This window comes from Chenopodium album, chromosome 14 (assembly GCF_948465745.1).
Source record: "Chenopodium album chromosome 14, dcCheAlbu1.1, whole genome shotgun sequence".
Lineage (NCBI taxonomy): Eukaryota > Viridiplantae > Streptophyta > Magnoliopsida > Caryophyllales > Amaranthaceae > Chenopodium > Chenopodium album.
In genome coordinates, this window is record NC_137847.1 from 37,228,379 (window position 1) to 37,238,969 (window position 10,591).

At 28.8% G+C, this 10,591-nt stretch overlaps 1 long non-coding RNA gene across 1 annotated transcript; it reads right to left on the reverse strand.

The window, feature by feature from the left end:
- Positions 1 to 4,847: 4,847 nt before the first annotated feature.
- Positions 4,848 to 8,722, reverse strand: LOC145579197 (uncharacterized). The gene is made up of 3 exons (XR_014099088.1): positions 8,388 to 8,722; positions 5,325 to 5,696; positions 4,848 to 5,231 (listed from the first exon to the last, which is right to left on the reverse strand). It is a non-coding gene; the product is annotated as an uncharacterized LOC145579197 (long non-coding RNA).
- Between the last annotated feature and the right edge of the window lie 1,869 nt (positions 8,723 to 10,591).

Genomic DNA, 10,591 nt, shown 5'->3' on the forward strand with positions numbered 1-10,591 from the left:
TTATTACCACATAATTAAAAAAAAAGAAAGGCAAAATAATGATAATCGTTGCAAAAATAACAATTATAATGATAAAAATAATAATAATAATAATAATGGTAATAATAATAATAATAATAATAATTAATCATAATAATAAGATCAAATTTTGGTGTCTACCTTGGAAATTTAAAGATGTTTTGGAAGATCAAGATGAAGATATACTGAAGAAATATTAATGTTTTTTTTTTATGTAATATTTTTACATTTACTCTAAGTAATTGTACTGCAGAAATAAAGTTCAGCTTATTTACTGTTACCTATTATACTTTAACTTTATGAAAAATTTCATTTACTTTATGATATTGTTTTTTTCCTGCCTTTCACAATGAATAATATATCATGTGAATTGTATTATCATGTAATGTCCTTATTTACAATTTTGAAGATAATATCCTACTACCTCCGCTTTTTATTAGTTGACATGTATTCTTTTTTGGGAAATTTCTTTTTAGTTGACACATTTCTATTTTAAGTAAACTTTGTATTGTTAAATGTCAATTTTATTCCTTTTTATCTCCTCCCCACAATAGTCTCTCTCCTTTCCCTTCCCTAACTAGCTAACCCACACTATCTCTCCTCTGTTACGAGCACCACCATGGTCCATAGACACCAATTGCATTTTCTCTCTCCTCCTTTACTATTACATTTCATATTTCTCTCTCCTCTCACTTCCCTCCTTTCTTCTTGGACTATGAACGGGACCCTTGAAATGGTAAATTTGAGGGTAATTCTTGCAATTAGCTTGATAAAGAGGCTAACATTTATTGTAGGGGAAAAGACTTGGTGGGGTTTTATTTTCCACCATTGTTGATAGGAAAAATGGAAATTAAAAATCCAACCTTTTCACGGTCTTCTCTAAAAAAATCCAACCTTCATTAAATCCCACAAAAATCCAACCTTCATTAAATCCCACAAAAATCCAACCTTTATACCCCACCTTCTTCAACAGATTCGTTTGACCTTTAACCTATTAAACAGGTTAAATTTTTTTTTTTTTAATTCTCTTAATTTCCCTTCTCACTCCTTTTCTCTCTCTCTCTCTCTCTCCTCTCTCCTAAAAAAGGAAACAACCCACCAATTCTGCCACCACAACAACCAACCACAAAAACGGAAACAACCACAACAACCCACCACAAAACGGAAACAACCCGCCACCTGCGGCCCCGAAACCCCCGGCGCCACCCTCCTATCGTTCCGATACCCAACCCCAATCCCAAAATACACCTCTAGTGATTTTCTCTCTCCTCTATGTACCGCCGCATCAAATTCGTGACATTTCGACGTTTTCGGCGACGATTTTGTGACTTTTCAATTGAATATTGATTAATTGATTCTTGGGTGGTCAGTTTCAAAGCCCTCACAGGTTGTTTCGTGGACGGGTACTTTCATGGAAGGGGGTTTCATGGGTTGGGTGGTCGTGTTTGTGCTAGTTCGATTGATTTGTATGATATGGCGGCGCGTGGGTGGTTGAGGAGTAGGGCGGTTCCTGGTGATGGGTGTGTCGTGGCAGCTTGCGGGGCGGATGGCTTGGCTGTGTTTACGTGTTGGCGAGCCACACTGTGGAGTTGTCGTTTTGGCGATTTAATGGATGGAGGAAGGGCGGGGGAGGTAGCGGGTTTGGAGAATGGTGTCGGATGAGGAGTTCGCCGCTACCGGCATAACTTCGGCTTAACGGGACCATGAAGTTTAGTTGTGTAGGGGTGGAGGATAAGGTGTTGATTCAAGTGATGGCCGGGGTCGCTGGTGGCCGATGGGCGGTAGGGATGGGGTGGTCTGGTCAAGGAAGGAGGGTGGGGTGGGTTTTTTTATTTTATCTTTTTGTTTTTTTAATTTTTTCTTTTAATTATTTATCTTTTTTTTTAATAATAATTGACCTATTAATAGCGGACACGTGGCATATAACTTACTAAACCAGTCATCAACATGTAATGGATCTGTTGGAGAAGGTGGGGTATAAAGGTTGGATTTTTATGGCTAGGTTAGTTTCCATTTTTCCTTGTTGATAAGAGCTAGCTATTTTTTGGAAATTTGTACTTTTTTTTAGTGTGAGCAAGCATTGAACTACCACCTCACAACCACCTCCACCTCCACAACCACCTCACAAAGACTTTTTTGAACTTTTTTCTTTTACTTTAATACTAATTCCCTTTACTTTTAAATCGAACATCATATTTCTGACTATTTTTTGAACTTTTTTCTCTTAAATTTGTTCCTTTTACTTTAATGACAATTTCATTTACTTTTGGATTAATTTCTTTTACTTTAACAATATTTTTCTTTAATTTAAAATCGAACACAATATTTCAAAAAGACTTCATTTTCTATACTTTTTTCTTTTACTTTTAACTGAGTTCCTGTTACTTTAACATTATTTTCATTTACCTTTTGATTGATTTCTTCTACTTTTATATCTAGCACCATTTTTCACACAGAATAATTCTACTACTTCAACTCAGAGATATAATATGTATTTTTCATACAAACATACTACTTAAACCTTTAAACTAATGTTTTTGATATAATACTATACAACTTAAAGTACTCTAATGCCTATGATATATTCAAATCTATTAAAAACATTTACAATTTTTCGCATACTTTTTTGATTTCTTCTCTTCCCAATCCTCAACATTTGTCATCAGTTTCTCTTGTATTTGATTGTTATCGTTGAGAAGTAGGTCAAATACTGTTTTCATATGATGGTGTGTCAATCTTTGAAATTCCTGTAAAAAACAAAAGATTAAGCTTAGTTTTAATAAATTATGCTCTAAGTAATCCATGTAACTTAAAGAACTTAAGGACTTCAGAAATAAGCTAGGTATGGTAACTTACCTTTTTTATGGTTCCCAATCCTATTCCATTAACACCATTCATACACCTTCATGTGCAACATTGAATAGCTTCTGGAGTAATTTTCTTATCTTTCTTTCTGGAATGGAAGTTCAATTATTCTCAGCTTGTAGGACAACATATCATTTGCCTTTGGATGCTTTCTTTTTTTTAAACAACTACTGCATTTGTATGATCTGCAATGGAATGAATATTAATGTAATATGATACATTGAAAAATGAACTTAATGACATTTTGTTAATATATTTATGCTTTACCGTTTTTAAGATTTACAGGCTCATATTCATCGGTGTTCTCGTATAAAGTGTTGTCCAAATGATCAATTGTTTCATTTTTTAAGTTTATGACAACAAGAAAATAATGATATTCCTTCTTCAAAGGTATAAATACCTGCACATAAAAAATATTTACGCATATTTACTTTAAAGCTATTTTTTATTACTTTGAACATACATTTTTCTACTTTAAATATTTATTCTATATCTTACACATTCAGCTGCATCCAAGTCCAATGATTGTGATTTTGTCCAATCAATCCATTTTTTTTGCAGACTTGTTACTCTCTTTTTCCCATGTGCATTCAAACACATAGTTAAAGAATCATGCAAAAAAATTCCCAAGTTTATTTCACATATTTGTACAATGTATAGTTTTATATTATAAAAGTAAACGTAAAAACCTTACCATGAAGTCAAGTCCAAAGAAGAATATGACCATGTCATTTTCATACCTCTCTTTTTGCCTTTCATTGTTATTGAGATGGTTTGACCAAGTAGTGATCAGATTAGTTGAAGCTTTCCATTCATTGAGCAAAGTGTTACAATCTGCCCATTTCAATTAAATCTCCAAACCTACCTACTACTTCGCTGTAATGTTAAATTAAATTTATGCCAAATAATTTAATATATAATGCAACAGGGGTATTAGTTTATTTGCAAATATAACACATATCTCTTGTTTGGAAAGTTTTCATCATCATTAATTGCTAAGTAGTCAATCACTTGGTTACATTTCAAGCTTATGTTTTCCATTACTTCCTTGTGTGTTTTCAAGAAATCAGAAACATATATCATATCTTTCACCCATTTCTCCTACTCAAGTTTAAGTTTTCTAATTACTCTGAACCTTGAAACTTTTCCACAAGACTTTTTCTTTTAGTGTTTACCTCTGCCAAAGCAAGTGCAGCACATATTTCTTCACAATACACATTTCTCCTATTTGCTAAATTAAGGTCAGAATCAAAAGGGTCTCCGGTAAAACACATCATATGCATCATTGCAAAAACACCACAATCAAGAGTATATTTTGGTGTTTTCTACTTGAACTTAACTTCATCAAACTCATAATCTAGTCACTAGTACAAAACTAACCTCAAGTAACACTCAAAAAGTGTTACATAAAGTGGTAAAAGTGTTATTATAGACAATAGGTAACACTTTATTGGGTGATACTTCCGCCCATGTTACCTAAGGTCTTATGTAACACTTTAGGTAACGTATGGTAACACTTTCAAAAGTATTACTATAAACCCTCTTATGCAACACTTTTTATATTATTAGTATCATTTTTAAAGTATTACTTTTTATTTCTTATGTAACACTTACTTATCTTTAGTAACACTTCTTAATCATATAGTATCACTTATCCGACATTATCACTTTTTCAAACTAGTGTAACACTTTGTTAATAATTAGATAACATTTTTCAATTATCTTTTGACATATAGTAGCATTTTATTCGACATTATGTATCACTTTTTGCAAACTAAAGTAACACCTTATTAATTAATAGGTAACATTTAACTTATTATTATTATGATTATGATTATGATGATGATGATGATTATTATTATTATTATTATTATTATTATTATTATTATTATTATTATGTACAACAACTATGAATCAGAAATTAACATATACGATAGACAACAATTTAGATTGAAATAATTTCATAATTCTTACAAAAAAACACACAAACACCAAATTTGATGTTTGGCCAAACAATATAATATTCCAAACAAAAAGAAAATCAACTTTAATCTCTCTAGCTTGGAAAAATTTAGGAAATAAGAAAAACTTTCAAATTTCAAAATCAATCAGTAAACAACATTAATAACAGCAGATAGCAGTAGCTAGCTAGTAGAACGGCAGTAGCAGTAACAGAAGTTATCAGCATACAGCAGTATGTAGTAGCAAATAGCAGTAGCAAGCAGCAGTTGCAGCAAACAGCAATAGACAACAGTAGCAGCATAAAACAGCAGTAACAACAGCAGTTGCAGCAGCAAAACAACAACATTAAGTGCTTCTTGGTTTTGGTTTTTAGCTCTTCCATTTGTCTGTAACAAGGGCATCTCGATTAAGATAAAAGATCAACACAAATCTATATTGTTCTTACAATAACAGATTTAGAAAGTCGAGTCAATAACTACCTTCTCATGTTGCTAAGTTCATCTTTAAGCATCTTTACACCTTGGAATGTTAATGCTCTGTCTAAGCTTCCATCTAGGAGGTGGAATCTAGTAGGGAACTTTAACCCTAGCCTCCTTCCTGATGTTAGCCAAATCAACACTCTCAAGCTAAGCCAGTACTCCATCTTCGGCATTACACCTCCTACAAAGGCGATCATTGCCATCACACAGCACCACGTGGCCAGAAAGGTGCTTGAGCATATAGCCTAACAGGCCTATATCACCAATTCTTTTCCGAGCTTCTGTCCTTAGCTGCAAATGAGAAATCAGGTTTTCATGACCGGCTCCATATTTTTCAAAACCTCCACCAATTCCATTCCAACTGCCTCATACCTGCATTTTTTCCATCAAGTTAGTGTAGTAGGAACTTTTAGAATTTCATCTTGTGAGTTTTACATTTTTAAAGGAAAGTTATCAATAAACTCTCTATCATCATTTCCCTTGATTACGTACAACCTTAATTTCAATAGCTTTATGCTTAGAAATGTGGCCAGTCTTCTTACTTTAAGAATGTGGAGCTCTACCATGCTTAAGCATTCATCGCCCTTCAATATTAGGAACACGGGAGTAAGAAATGATTTAATTACGAGAAATATAATGCTACTTGCGTATGATTTGCATACAAGATTATGAGGAAAGTACTATAGTGTTATCAGAAAGATGATTTGGAATTCCCTAATCTGTCTCCTAGGATCAATTAGTCATCTAAGAAAATTGATAAAAATAAATAAATAAATAAATAATAATAATTATAATAATAATAATAATAGATCATCATCATCATCATCATAATAATAATAATAACAATAATAATAAAATTAAATGTTACCTATTAATTAATAAGGTGTTACATTAGTTTGTAAAAAGTGATACAGAATGTCGAATAAAGTGCTACTATATGCTGGGTTGCAGACACAACTTCTACGGCATACTGGCATTGTAGGTCTTGGACGAGCCTTTGAGGATGCGTTGGGTCTGTTTAATGGAACAGTGGAGTCTGACATTTTGAGTAATCCTAGTGAAGTCGCTGCCCCTAAACTCATGAAGAAATTGGCAGATATATATTTCACAAAGGTTACCGCTTTTGTAGAATCTGCTTATTCTTTAACTCCTCGACAATCAGCATTATGGAAATCACAGTAGGGAGATCACACCTCTGCTTCGTTTCGGGCGGTCCCTGTTTCAAGGTTGGCTCAAACAATGAACGCCAAGACTTATCGATGTGTGTTGTGCTACCGGTTGGGTGTTCCATTGTTCTCTATTACGACGTCGTACTCTGCTTGTTCAAGGGTTTTTGCTGGGAATATTTTCGGTGATCACGCGGTGTCTTATGCTAGTATTGTGGGCATTAAACATCAGCATAATATTGTTTGGGATACCCTTATTGATGTTTGCTATCGGTCAGGGTTGTCTGGAGGGAACGATGGGGTTCTAAGACCGGAAGATGTGTTGCTTTATTCATGGGATCGTGGTCGCGATGTTTGTGTTGACTTGATAGGGTCTTTTCCATTGACACAGCCTAAGATTTCTGACTTTGTACCTAAATGGGTAGTGACTGATGCGGCCAATCGAAAACGGGTCAAATACGAATCCAGTTATCGAGCGATTGGATATTGCTTCCTTCCTTTCTCTTTCTTTTCTCTTGGGGAGTTAGATTAGGAGGTTGTTGCATTACTGCAGTGGATCAAGAAGTTCTCGAAGACTTAGGACATTAGGGCGCGTGCTACAACTCATATCTTTAATAGGATCGGCTTTTCTATAGCTAGCTAGAGGAGTGGGGGCCCAGATTGTATCTCGGCTTCCCATTAATTTTCTATAGGTTGTATAACTTTGTATGTTTTTGAGATAATAATAATAATAATAATAATAATAATAATAATAATAATAATAATAATAATAATAATAATAATAATAATAATAATAATAATAATAATAATAATAATAATAATAATAATAATAATAATAATAATAATAATAATAATAATAATAATAATAATAATAATAATAATAATAATAATAATAATAATAATAATAATAATAATAATAATAATAATAATAATAATAATAATAATAATAATAATAATAATAATAATAATAATAATAATAATAATAATAATAATAATAATAATAATAATAATAATAATAATAATAATAATAATAATAATAATAATAATAATAATAATAATAATAATAATAATAATAATAATAATAATAATAATAATAATAATAATAATAATAATAATAATAATAATAATAATAATAATAATAATAATAATAATAATAATAATAATAATAATAATAATAATAATAATAATAATAATAATAATAATAATAATAATAATAATAATAATAATAATAATAATAATAATAATAATAATAATAATAATAATAATAATAATAATAATAATAATAATAATAATAATAATAATAATAATAATAATAATAATAATAATAATAATAATAATAATAATAATAATAATAATAATAATAATAATAATAATAATAATAATAATAATAATAATAATAATAATAATAATAATAATAATAATAATAATAATAATAATAATAATAATAATAATAATAATAATAATAATAATAATAATAATAATAATAATAATAATAATAATAATAATAATAATAATAATAATAATAATAATAATAATAATAATAATAATAATAATAATAATAATAATAATAATAATAATAATAATAATAATAATAATAATAATAATAATAATAATAATAATAATAATAATAATAATAATAATAATAATAATAATAATAATAATAATAATAATAATAATAATAATAATAATAATAATAATAATAATAATAATAATAATAATAATAATAATAATAATAATAATAATAATAATAATAATAATAATAATAATAATAATAATAATAATAATAATAATAATAATAATAATAATAATAATAATAATAATAATAATAATAATAATAATAATAATAATAATAATAATAAAGGGCAACAATTAGCTTCTGTATACAAGAGATGCCTACCTGATCATATTAAAGTCCATCCATGATTCTAAAAGCATATGAGATACCCGGCTGTTCTTTTGAGCTTCTGGCAGAGCAGAGCAGGGGTCAGCAGAGCAAATTTAATTTCAGCAGAGCAAAACAGATTCAGGATAGCATAGCAGAGCAGAAACAAAAGTCATACAATCTACAATAAATTAGTGGGAAGACGAGATACAATCTGGGCTCCCACTCCTCTATCTACAATAAAGTCATACTATTATTAATGTTATTATTATTAATGTTGTTGTTATTATTATTACTATTACTATTACTATTGCTAAGTGCATATACCATTGATTTAGGTGAGTGAAAACATAAATATATGTATACCATATTTAACATATGTTAATAGTAGAAAGATAAAAGACAACGGTTTACTTATATTTATTTCACAAAAAATTTAAAATAAATGATTTAATGAGTAATAATGATTTTACTAATAAAATTGGCTTAATCATATATTTTATACCCTAAATATAATAATGATATACAAAGTACTACTTGAAAACAACCTCTTTTTTTTAATTCTTAAATTGTATGGAAAGATTTGAAAAATAATTCAACTCAATGAACTAACAATCAATAACCCACATACATATAATGTTTATCTAATATCAAATGTTTATAAAAGAAATTGTTATTATTATTACTAATTTTTTTGAAAGAATTTTTTATAATTATTAGAAATTATTAATTAATAATATTATTAAATATTAATTCTTAATAGTTTGAATTATTAAATATTAATAATGATAACTATTATTATTAATTATTATTATGATTAATAAATATTAATTATCATTAATATTAATAATTATTAAAATTATTTTATTAATAATTATTATAATTATTCAAAATAATAAATTATTATCATCAATACAATATTAATTATTATTATTATTGAATATTAATTATCATTATTGTTATTATTAATTATTATTTGAAAATAGAGTAGAGCAGTGCAAAGCAGAGCAGATTTCTTTTGAGCAGAGCAGAGCAAATTTGATTTGAGCAAGGCAGGGCAGAGGAGCTCTAAAGAATGGGGCCTTAGCATGCATCCTTTTTTGTTGGCTTGATGAGACTCCATGACCTTTAAAACACAACATTATCAGTCATACTCAATAATTCAATAGATAAACCATGCCATCTAACCCAAATTTATGTCTCAAACTCATAATTGGCAGACAACTCAACCATATAAAGAAACACTGCTTGAATAATTCCAGATTGGTCGTCACAAATGAGTTTTACAAATATATATAGATAACTATTGTTCCACAACTAATTGAGCAGATCTACTCACCCAAAGGTAACATTTTTCCATAATAACTTTGATTCAAATAGTGAATTTAAAGCAATTAACAGAAGATGCAATAGCCTAAAGATATTCAGTGTGAACTCAACACAAATTCCTTCTTTCGAGAAGAATAAATTCTCTCCCAAAACTTCTACTTACAACTGTTCAGAATTATCTTACTTCCCTTCCCTCCCTTCTATTCCTCAAAACTAATTAATAATTCAGATAACACAAATAACAAACTCCCCTCAGATTACTTAATTACCCTTCTTCCATACTAACAACTTCAGTAACGGAATTCCACATTACCTAACAAGTTGCATCAACTTGCTGCTGGTTTGGGCTTCCTTCTAGCATAAGTGATGTGTATAGCAGGCTTTGGCCAAGCCCTTGCAAACTTCAGATTACCATTTGGACCGATTTAGCTAACCATTAGAACATTTTTTTTAGGGAAGAACATATTAATAGCATCAACATTTTTGATTCATAATTTTAAAGATTAAATCTAAACAATAATAGCCAAATGTTAAAAAAAAACTAAATAAAATTGAAACTGCAAATTAGTAAATACTTAATCATCTTTTTTAGATTAACCATCAAATTGCAAATTACATGGAAACAAACAAAATCAGAAAATTTAACCCAAAAAACTAGATATAGTTTCCTATTGGAGTCTAATAATCTACAACAGTAACTCACATTACATGCATGTTTCGAATACCTAGGGTAGTTTGAATTGAGTTTACAAGCAATAGTTCAATCTAAACTTAAATATAAGCAATATTTTAATATAATAATCGAGTTTGGAAGAACCCAAAATTGAATATACTGAAAATTAAATTAAGGATAAACCCTATATTGTGTAAGATTTGATAGTTGCATAGAG